Here is an 11303-nt window from a genome sequence, read left to right on the forward strand (position 1 = left end):
GCTGGCCTGATGCCAAAAGATTAAAACCATTATATTGTTAATATGAGGGAACTGGCATGCTTGCTCCTACCAGTAGCTGATAGTAGCTGTACAATTATAGTTACGGTTTCTAACTTCGGTCTGTCGTATTCTGAGTTCAAATTCCTCCCAAGTCTCAGTTTCTCTGCCACCCTACAGAATCGTTAGCACGGACGAAATGCTTAGCGGTATTTCAGCCGTCTTTATGTTCTGAGTTCAAATTCCGCCTAGATCAACTTTGCCTTTCGTTCTCACGGGAGTCGACAAAAGACTTATCATTAAGGCGGCGAGCTGGCAGAATCGTTAGCACGCTGGACGAAATACTTAGTGGTATTTCGCCCGTTGCTACGTTCTGAATTGAAATTCCGCCGAGGTCGACTTTGTCTTTCATCTTTTCGAGGTCAATAAATTAAGTACCAGTGATACACTAGGGTCGATGTGATCGACTAGTCATCTCCTCCCAAATTTCAGGCCTTGTCCCTTGAGTAGAAAGGATTATTGTCATTGTTGTTGTTATTGTTATCATCATTCCTTTGGTTGGGGAGAACAGTCATTGTACAGTGTCCGGTGCACGTACCGAAAAAGGTTGCATGTTGGATGGGATTGAAGGGGCTGGAGCCGGGGGCGGGGAATGTGGCCTCCTAGCAAATTTGTTGAAAGGTAGATGAGAGTAGCGAGCATGGCCTGAGCTAAACGGACATCAATCTGAAAATGCACCTATAGATTTAGTGAGGGAGTGTACTTATCTGAGTGTACTACATTAAGAGAGTGTACTTATCTGAGTTTCAGGCTGACCGTTGTTTTGTGGGGTTCCTACGAGTTGCCCTCAGAGGTCTCCCTTCTTGAAGGAGAATATTTCTTTCAATTTTTTTACTGTTATTTTCACTTTTCATGTAATCCTACTCTCTATCGTTTTCTACTGTCGACTGTGTTAACTAACGCCCCCACCTCTCAAATTTTCTGGCCTTGTGCATAATCAATTTCAATTAGAATTATTATTGTTTAGGGCAATGAAAGGCGGTCAGCACGCCGGGCAAAATGTTTAGCGATATTTGAACTTCTGCGTTCAAATTCCGCTAAGGTCGACTTTGTCTTTCATCCTTTCGGAGTCGATAAAATAAGTACCAGTTGAGCACTGGGGTCGACGTAATCGACAAACTCCTTCCCCCAAAATTGCTGGCCTTGTGCCAAAATCTGAAACCATTAAGGGCAATGAATTAGTAGAATTAGAAGAGCATCAAATTAAATGTGTTTCACAGTGCTTTAATTACGTCTGTCTGCGATCTGAGTATAAACATTGCAAAGATCAACATTGATTATCACACTTGTTGGTTCCATAGCATGCACCACCAGACGTGTAGTGGGGGTAGATTTTAAATTCCCATAAAACATCCCAGAAATAAATAGACTTTTAATAGAAGGCCAAGACCGTCTATCACGCCTCCCACACGGGAGGTGGGGCGATGCGAGGGAGTTATTATCAAGAGTATTGAATAGTCCAAACAGGAAAGTGACGGGCTGGTGACAATATCAGTATGATGAGTGTCATATGAATATCACTGTTTATATAGTTTGATTCCGTTCTCACTATCCAGCGTTTAAACCCAAAGTTAACATTAAATCCAAGTATTCGGGGTCGTTAACAGAAATAGTATTTCTGGTGTTGATCCGATCGAGAATATTGTTCTCTTTAATGCACAGTCATGTGTCTGGTCATAAGAAATAGCTCGATGGTATTATCATCATTTTCATCGCTGACGCAACTGTCATCGTTAACCAAATCATGACTGACATCACAAACATTGCTGTCATCACCCTCTCTGTAATCCATATTATCACTGTCGTAACGCTGTCAGCATTGTTATTACTACCATCATTTTTCATCACTGTCGTCATTGCCATCTCTTTCATTTTGCTCATCATTGTCATCAAGTCATCACAATTATCCCTATCCTCATTGTCATCGCTGTGATTACTGCTGATCTCGTCGTCTCTCATTTCTGCCATTATTAGCAGCATTGTCATCACTGCCGTCTCTAATCGCTGCAATAACTGTCATCATTATCATCACACTAATCATCGTCATTCCAGTCATCACTATCATTAATGTAATCACAGCCGTCAGCGTCGTCGTTGCCATTTCTGTCATCATTCTCAGTTCTTTTATCCTCTTCAAAACTCTCATCGGTCATCACTATCGTCATAATCACTATCACTACAATCATCTCTGTTACCAATGTCATCACTGTCATAATAATCATCACTATCGTCAACGTCATTTCTGTCATTATTCTCATCAATGTCCACCGTCGTTCCCGTCATCATTGCCGTCATTGCCATTTCCGTCATCGCTCTCATCATGTAGTCTTGACAATATTGGTACGAATAGTTATTGATGTTACTGAGTGCGAACATTTCTTCCATGTTTTAACTGTCGTAGTATTGTCTAACCTGGAGGCATTTTTAGTGCCGGAGTGAAGTAAAAGGACCAATCATGGTCAAAGGAATCGGTAAGAATTTTTCTTGTTTTTCTGTCTTCTTCTGACGAAATTTTGTTTTGGGAATGTCGGATATGGGTATTTGCTTGGAAACAAATTGTAGCTATATAGGAGACTGGATAACCAGGTTTAGAGCGCGGGGTAAACCAGGTGACATTTTTTTGTCATGAAATGAAACCATTTGATCCTCATATTGAACTTGGGTAATTGTTTAGCTAACCATTTCTCTCGATACTTTTAGAAAGATACAGCGCAGGTGGAAGTTGTACGGATTATATTTTTCTATAGAATATTAATGGCATAAGTGACGTGAAATGGTTTCAACTGAGGAGCAGAACTTTCTTGTGATTACGACCAGCCAAGAACTTATCTCTTGTTCATCTGCTGTAAAACCTAATTCTTGTGCGGAATTAGTTGTTTGAATTGAGTCAGTATAGCACTAGTGCTTATTTAATAGTACAGTGTAATTTGATTTGAGATAAAGGGATGGTGACACATTAAGACATTCAGTTTGGGGTCGTCTTCACTGCCTTCACCCCTCTGAGCCAGAAAACTCACTACGGGATGACTTGCCCTGGTAGAAATATAGAGCCGTTTACACTCTACAATCCTTTAAAAAGAAAAAAAGTCACATTAGATGATGTGATCCTAGATATTCTGAGGTAGGAAACAAAAGATGCGATAGTTAAGGCTAGAATATCGTTTGGTCAGAGGTTTGTTTGATCTGAGCTGACCAGCGATTAAACAATTGAACAGGTCACGTAACACTCATTTATTAAAGGGTGACGATCTTCATATTTAATTATAAGTATTAAATTTATTGAATGCAGTCAATTATAATGGAAAATTTTAAATTACTTGTCAAACAGATGTAAAGATCATATTAAGTATACTTCACTCTCTTTCTTTTAGTATTTGGGGAATACTCGCAGGTTCTTAGTTCTCCAAAGGATACTCTGGTGCTCAATTTAGAATTAAGGACGAGGTTTTAACACTAATGAGGATTACTCTGTTCTCATTAGTGCTAAATAATGTCTAGAGAATCTGGTTATTCATCATTAGTGTTAATTACCATGTGGTGGAACTGTGAATCAGTAATTGCTTACGTTCTGAGAACATGGTCTAATACAATCTCAATGTTTATATTATGTACCCCCACCCACCACACACACACACAGACACTCACACGAATATAAGTACAAACGCGCGCGCACACACACACACACACACAGAAGAAACAGAATTTTTCTATTTACATAAAACCACGAGAACTTTAAATATAAAAGAAATTAAGAAAGAAATTTTCTGGTCTTTAAAAAGCAAAAATATGTAAATATTTTACTCTTTAAAACTATTTTTTGACGTTATATTTAAAATTCTCTCTCTCTCTCTCCCTCTCTCTTACACACACATACACACACACACGTGTATGAGAAATTATAGAAAGGTAAATCAGTTTCTCAGTCAGTCAGTGAGAGATTTGAAATCTTATACACTCTGTTGTGATGTCCTTAATCTTCAAATACAGAAGTAACTAAACATTTTAGCAACTGAGTCCCTCTTGCAGCTTACTGTTTGAACCCCAATATTTCAATACTTTGACTATACCATTCTCAGGTTGTAATTTTGTATCTTTCTTACCCATTATGTTTCTATCTCCGTTATATCCATATTCTTGTTTGCAAGTCAATGTCTCCATACCAGTTCTTTAATCCCAGAAGTGAATCCTTGGTGTACAAGAACTGATGTAGGAGGAAAGAAATCAATAATAAGAAATACAATGAGTCTTCAAGTCATACAAACTCATACATGTATAACTTGAAACATTTTTGGTGTTGGATGTTTATGTAGGTCTTTAGTGACAGCCTCAGTGAGTGGTTTCATATTTGAGTGCAAGTGCAAACAATGCGTTTGCACTCCTGCTCTACGTTGTTGCTCAGCCTGTTAGAAATAGTAACTATATCTTTTACAAATTATACCATACTGTCTCAAAATAAGGAAGGACACAATTGATAATTATACATATATTATGTCTGCAAGTAAGGTGGATTGGGCATAGCTGGAATCACTTTAATCATAGATTTATCGAATCGGGACTGACCTAAAAAGCATGTATTTTTATTTCCACTATTACAAAACAACACATCTCTTTAACTTATTTATGTGTCTCTCATTTTACTTTTATTTCGTGTTGAACATATTTTCAAGAGAATATGGGTTTCACTTTTGATATAACTAAGTAAATCTTGTCTAATTCTACACAACTTGTGTTTTATGTCAACATAGAATTATCAAATATTCACTCTTTAAACACAATTATCTAATAGAAACTCCCCATTCTGTGTTAATTGACAATGGCGTCTTGTGCAAGTTTTATTTTTCCCCTTCTTTCTTCTCTCGTGACCACATCCGTTCTTGCTAACGAGTGCACATATGTGAAAATTTCTCTACAATTACAGTCGTCATCGGAATCTGAAAGTTGAGATAAATTTCCAAGCAACAGTCGATAAAAGCTTCTTAATGGAATTCTAATACGTTTCAATACATGAATAACCCATTTCGTGAGAAATTGCGATAAGGATCCTCTACAAATTTAACTACGGCCCTTTTTCATTTATAGGCGACAGTAGGCCTGATTGAATCCTGTTTATAATCAATAAAACAACTCACTCTGGTCGTCAGGCACGCCAGAAAGGGATTTAATTACTTATTATTTATAGACTAACAAAGACTTGCTTACTGCCACTTCAACGACATCCATCCCTACGCAAAAGAACTCCCACTCTTCATTCATCTCAAAACTCTGTCACAAAACGTTATCCCATTTCGACATAGACACTTCACACCAAATCTTCATTGTCTCTGCAGAGACCTTGAAAATATCCTCCACTGGGGCTATACCACATCTTGTCTCTTTCAACAGCAAAAAAAAAATCTGTGGACATATTAAGGGGACATCGTCACCCCACCATCCTTCACTTAAACTTAAAACGGACGCTTCTAGATCCCACGTGATTGTTTCAAATGCTCGGTGGCGAAGGTGTATCCTTAACTCGGCTAATCACTACATCTCCAAAGCTGGTTTTTCTTGGCCAGATATTATTTCGTCTCCAAACTTCTATTAGCCCTCTACAAAGTTCAAGAGAGGCCCATAATGAAGTACTGCTCTCAATACTGCTGTTGTGTTGATGCTACATAGACTCTGCCCCAAGAGAAGAGCGCTCGACTGACTGGCGTAAAGTCACTCAACAATATACACCAATCTCTGGCTCACAGACCTACTGTGTCTCGTCTCTCGAGTTTTCTGCTACTACTATAAAAGCACTATCGTAGCTAGCGGGTGTTGGGGTGGACATAGGGGCGGCACTTTTGGGTCTGCTGTAGGTAATATTTGTTTTTTGGGGAGTCCAGGGCAAACGGAAGGGCCGCTCCGGGCGGCACACACCCGAGCTACGCTAATGTACAAAAGCCCCTACTCTTCGCATCTAGTTGGGTTTCCTCTACATCCACTTTTATTCCCCCTTTTTCTTCGTATTGTATCCCAATCACGTACCCCACGCTGGCCACTATCTCCCGGCTCTCAGGAATTCTCTCCTCTCACACCACTTTCCTGCAGTTCCAAGCGGAACGAATTCCAGTGCGTCTATCCCTCTTCAGGGGGTCTACCAGAGCCACTAGTAGGCTATCTCTATCTACCAATGTAACTATTTACCACAAAGTGGAGTGAATTATTTGAGAATAAAGCACTTTATAACAGATAGCGGCGGTCACGAGGTATGAACCGTTGACTCCTCTTTTCACTGATATCACAACGGCGGCGACGACAGTGTCGTCGTCATCGTCGTCACTGAAGCTTAGGTCTTTGGTTACTGAATTGCTTGTAGAGCTTTAGTCAAATACTGTAACTACTCAATGTCAAATTTATTTTTCATTCTTTCTGAGTGGATATGATAAAGTACTCGTCTTATACTGGGTGGATCTACTCATCTATCTCTTTTCTCAAATTGTGTGGTCTTATGCTAATGTTATAAAACATTAATCATTTCTTTGAAGACGGTGTTTTTGGGTTCGCTAGTTTCCTGACAATAACGTCTGTTAATTAACCTTCATGTAACTGTAATTACGGGATTCCTATGATGGAACGAAGGACCGACGGCAAATCTTTTTTATGGTTGAATATATAGATGTTGTGAGCGTGAAGTTTTGACAGTCCTAGTCAAGCATGCGGCTTTAAATTGATTGCAGCCAGTAAACTCTACTACAAATAACTCCACAATCATTATCTACTCAAATTATCTATTTCATCGCTGAAATGTCATTACACCTTTACACACACACACACACACACACACACACACACACACACACACACACACACACACACACACTAATGATATTATTTTCTTTTGGTGTTGCTTCGTGAGTCTTACGGCCCATTAATTCACCTTCTCACTTTGGACACTTTACATTCTGCTTCAATGAAATATTACAGATAAACTTCAACGTTGCTATCTGTCCTCACTAACCTGTGAGCGTGTGTGTGTGTGTGTGTGCGCGCGCTCTTGCGTGTACGTAGATAGATAGAGAGAGAGAGAGAGAGAGAGAGGAAGAGAGATTAGTTCAACTCTCAGCAGTCTGTTGTATTTGAGATTAGATCAACAATATTTGCTATTTCTATTTCCAAAGTATTTTTAGTTAATTTATGCTGCCGCAATTCTTTGGCAAAATTTGGTTTTGCTAAATGTGTTTTGTATAAATAAAGTTAGTTCGCTAGAGATGCTTGACACCTCTCATTCGCATCGTCCTCTGTATAATCTGAGAAGACATGTTTCTGTTTCTTTTTCTTTTTCGCGAAAGTTAATTGAATATAAAAGAAAACCAGGTAGGAATTTGTTAAGTAATAAAAATTTTTCATCATTGTGGAATCTTTGCTATCAAATACAGTTTCTTACTTTTTCATTCTGTCTTTCCTATAAGAAAAGAATACAAATTTCTGTTGATTTATTTCAAATCCTGCCCATGTCAAATGTGATACTTCCAGAGTCGATAAAATAAAGTACCAGTCAAGTACTAGAGTTGATAATATGTATAAGTTCCTTCAGCAGGGACAGAGCACGTGCCAAGTGTTTAAGACTGGGCATAGAACAAGAAGGTGGGTAGGCAGGGTTCGTGTGTAAGACGCCGGCACAGTATGATACAAGCAGAAGAAACACAAAGGTCGTGGATAGAAGCATTGGTGTGTGTGTGTTGACTTTTGGCTCTGTATACTCATATCCCGATACCATCCGAAGACCACGTGGCAATCGTGGAGTTATACACGATAGTAGAAGTAGTGAAGTCAAACAGACTAGTCATATGATTGAACGGAATGAGTTAGTGGTGGAATGGAACGCAACTAAATTTTCAACCCCCAAAACCAAACTCTGTTATTTGCATGCATGCACGCGCGCGCGCACAAACACACAGTGTTGGTTTAGAAAAATAAACACTTAAATCCTGAAACAGCAGTTGGAATATTTTATTCCAGTTAGAAACATCAACTTCCTAAACATTCATACCAACTTCCTAAACATGCATACTAATTAGGTGTTTTTAATCTAATTGCTGTTCCGCTTCCTTTACACTGAACTAACTTTCTGATAACGTGTCAATCATGAATAATTTAAACCATCTGTAACTTTTATTACTTACTAAGTAGCTTTAAAGGTATCAAAATTCTTTGAAATATCTTAGAAGCGTGTTTATGTCTAATTAAAAAATACCAAGTAATTAAAACTAATTGGAGCATCTATTAGAGCGTTGTTGATCAAATCTTTAATTACTACAATTAGAAACACTTGAGTAACTATCCTGGTATAACTGATAGCTTCAAAAAGTAATTTTCAACATCTAGTTCGTTTTTTGATAAATAGTTTCAGTAACCAGAGAAAAGAAACCTCTGAAAAATAAACATACTTCTTTGCTGTACTTTATTCGCAGGAAATTAAATGTAAGTTGTGTCATACGGACTTTTAATATAAGTATTAGTAATTAAATCACAAATGAACAACCAGAGACTGTGAAGCATTTATTTGCTATTAAAATGAATTCTAAGGTGAACTGTGAGCAGTGCATAAGATGACTGCGTCACTGGCATCACCTTGAATGTCATCCAGTGTATAAGATGGAAACTCTGTGGCATATTGTATATAGGTAAAAACCGGTCATAGGCTGACCATGTTTTAGTAAACATTTGTGGGACGTCTGACAAAACAACACTGGATAATAAGAGCCTCTATAACCACTCTTTTAGAATCCACATATTCATTTTCACACAAACGTACACACGCATTCGCGCGCGCTACATACTCTATATGCGCACATACAAGGGTGGGATGGAAAGTTCATAGGCTGGCTATGAAGGAGTGATGCTAGAGCTGTGAAATCTTGTACGTATTCATTTCAACTACATTGTTCCTTTTCAAGTAAACTGACATCTGATTGTTCAAAGAAGCCTCTAAAAGTGACAAGGAGCGACTTCTCTTGAAAAATTGACAAATTTGGGCATCGTGGTGTTATCAAATACCTTCAGAAAAACGGTTCAGCCTCCAACGACATTCATGCTGACATGGTTGCTACATTAAGGAATGATGCTTCAGCTTTATCAAAAGTACAAATGTGGGCAACTGAATTTAGGAGGGAAAGGGAGAGTTTTGAAGATGATCCCAGTTCTGGATCTCCTGCAACTATCACCATCGTGGAAAACATTGTGTCCACCACATGGTGATGGATGACAGGTGATTTACTATAAATCAAATAGCCAATGCTATTAGCATATCCCACGAGGGAATTGAGAATATTCTGCACAAGGGATTTGGTATGACAAAGGATTCTTCTCGGTGGGTGCCACGTCTTCTGGCACCTGATCAAAAGCGCACCAGGTCGGTCACATTGTGGGAAAAATCTGACGATCCAGTTGGTTTCCTTGAACACTTACGAACCCACTTTGAGCCAGAGACAAAGAGATGACTTGATTACTTTTCTGAACAACAAGACGAAAGCTTTTTCACCAATGGGATATCCAAGCACTGCAACATTGATGGGATAAGTGCGTGGACTACAAGGGGGTACTATGTTGGAAAATAAACCTCATTTGGTCACATTCCATGAGAGTATCTTGGTCAGCCTCGTACACACACAAGTTTACTGCGATTTGTCTAGCTTTTGCACATACATTTTACACACACGTGCACACACACAAACACATTTGCATTCTACCTCTCCCACATACGCTCAAGTGCACAGGTTTTGTATTACACTTAACTCCGCAACACCTGTGATACACTTTGGTATATGCACTCATGACTGCGTACGTAGATAGATACACATACACACACACACACACTACTTACAACTTCTCACACGCACTTCAGGCATTAGTTTCAACTCACACTTTTCTGTTAGACACTGTTGACTATGTTTACCATCAACCGCTGGTTGATTATGTTTACCATCAACCGCTGGTTACATCACTTCTTTACTTAACTTCGCTTTGGTGCTTCTTAAACATATTGTTCTTTCTCTTCTTCTGCCTCTTCCTTGACCAAGTAAAACTCTTTGAAACGTCTTCATAGCATTGTATATTGCTTGTTTGCTTGTTTGTTTGTTTGTTTGTGTGCACGTACGTGTGTGTGTCAATGTTTGAGTTTCCCCACTACTTTAAATTTTTTTTTAATTTCCCAAGACTTCACACGCCCTTACATCAAAGAAAAAACCGGAAGACGGTCGTGACACCTTCATAGAACCACAACTAATATTGACAAAGTTTTATAGTCATGTAAAATTAAGAAAAAAATGCTTGGTGGGTAAATACAAAAGATTTTATTAAGTGTATTCACTTAGCAGTTGTAGTTGAGAGCTGTGGCTGAAGACATTGCTCGTGTTCCTTTACCTCCCATATTTACATTGCACCATTCATTAATAATCACACCTTCCAATAACACCACTTGTATTTTCATCTGTATTATCCTTCCGTCTTGTATTGAAGAGTTTCTTTCTTTCTGTCTGTCCGTCTATCTCTCTATCTCTCTCTATCCTTTCATAAATGTAAACAGCACTTCATAAAGAAACAAATAATATAGTTGTGATGTGAGAGGTGCGTGTGGTAGTAAAATGGAGTATTGTAAGGTAACTATTGTGAGAGTTATGCAGTAAAACGCTATAATTTGATGAAAGAAGCCCTATAGAAAGTACATCTTGAAGCAGCTGTGATGTAAGAGTTATCTAATGGTGACACTTCTGTAGGCAGCTGTGACGTGAGAGATATGTAGCAAAAATATTTTGGGGGGTTTTGACATAACTGGGTTGGTACATCTTAGAGCTCATGTGTGGGTGTAGCGAAATACATGTTAAGGCAACAGGTGTTCTATAAAGTGGTGAAAGGAATAATTGACCTCTGTTCAAATTTGGTTTGAACAGTGCTTTTCTTATTTAAAACAGCTCTAAGACCTGCCAGATAATAATCCACTCAATACTATAGCAATTGAAATTATCAACACAGACGCAGGAGTGGATGCGTGGTAAGTAGCTTGCTTACGAACCACATGGTTCCGGGTTCAATCCCACTGCGTGGCACCTTGGGCAAGTGTTTTCTACTATAGCCTCGGGCCGACCAAAGCCTTGTGAGTGGATTTGGTAGACGGAAAATGAAAGAAGCCCGTCGTATATATGTATATGTATATATATATATATATATATATATATATATGTGTGTGTGTGTGTGTGTTTGTGAGTCTGTATTTGTGTCCC

The 11303-nt window shown here is 38.6% G+C and overlaps 1 protein-coding gene across 3 annotated transcripts in view; it reads left to right on the forward strand.

The window, feature by feature from the left end:
• LOC106870936 (thrombospondin type-1 domain-containing protein 4) overlaps positions 1 to 11303 on the forward strand; it is a 130006-nt gene that overhangs the window by 94231 nt on the left and 24472 nt on the right. The window lies entirely within an intron of this gene.

The sequence above is a fragment of the Octopus bimaculoides genome, chromosome 12, assembly GCF_001194135.2.
Source record: "Octopus bimaculoides isolate UCB-OBI-ISO-001 chromosome 12, ASM119413v2, whole genome shotgun sequence".
NCBI lineage: Eukaryota > Metazoa > Mollusca > Cephalopoda > Octopoda > Octopodidae > Octopus > Octopus bimaculoides.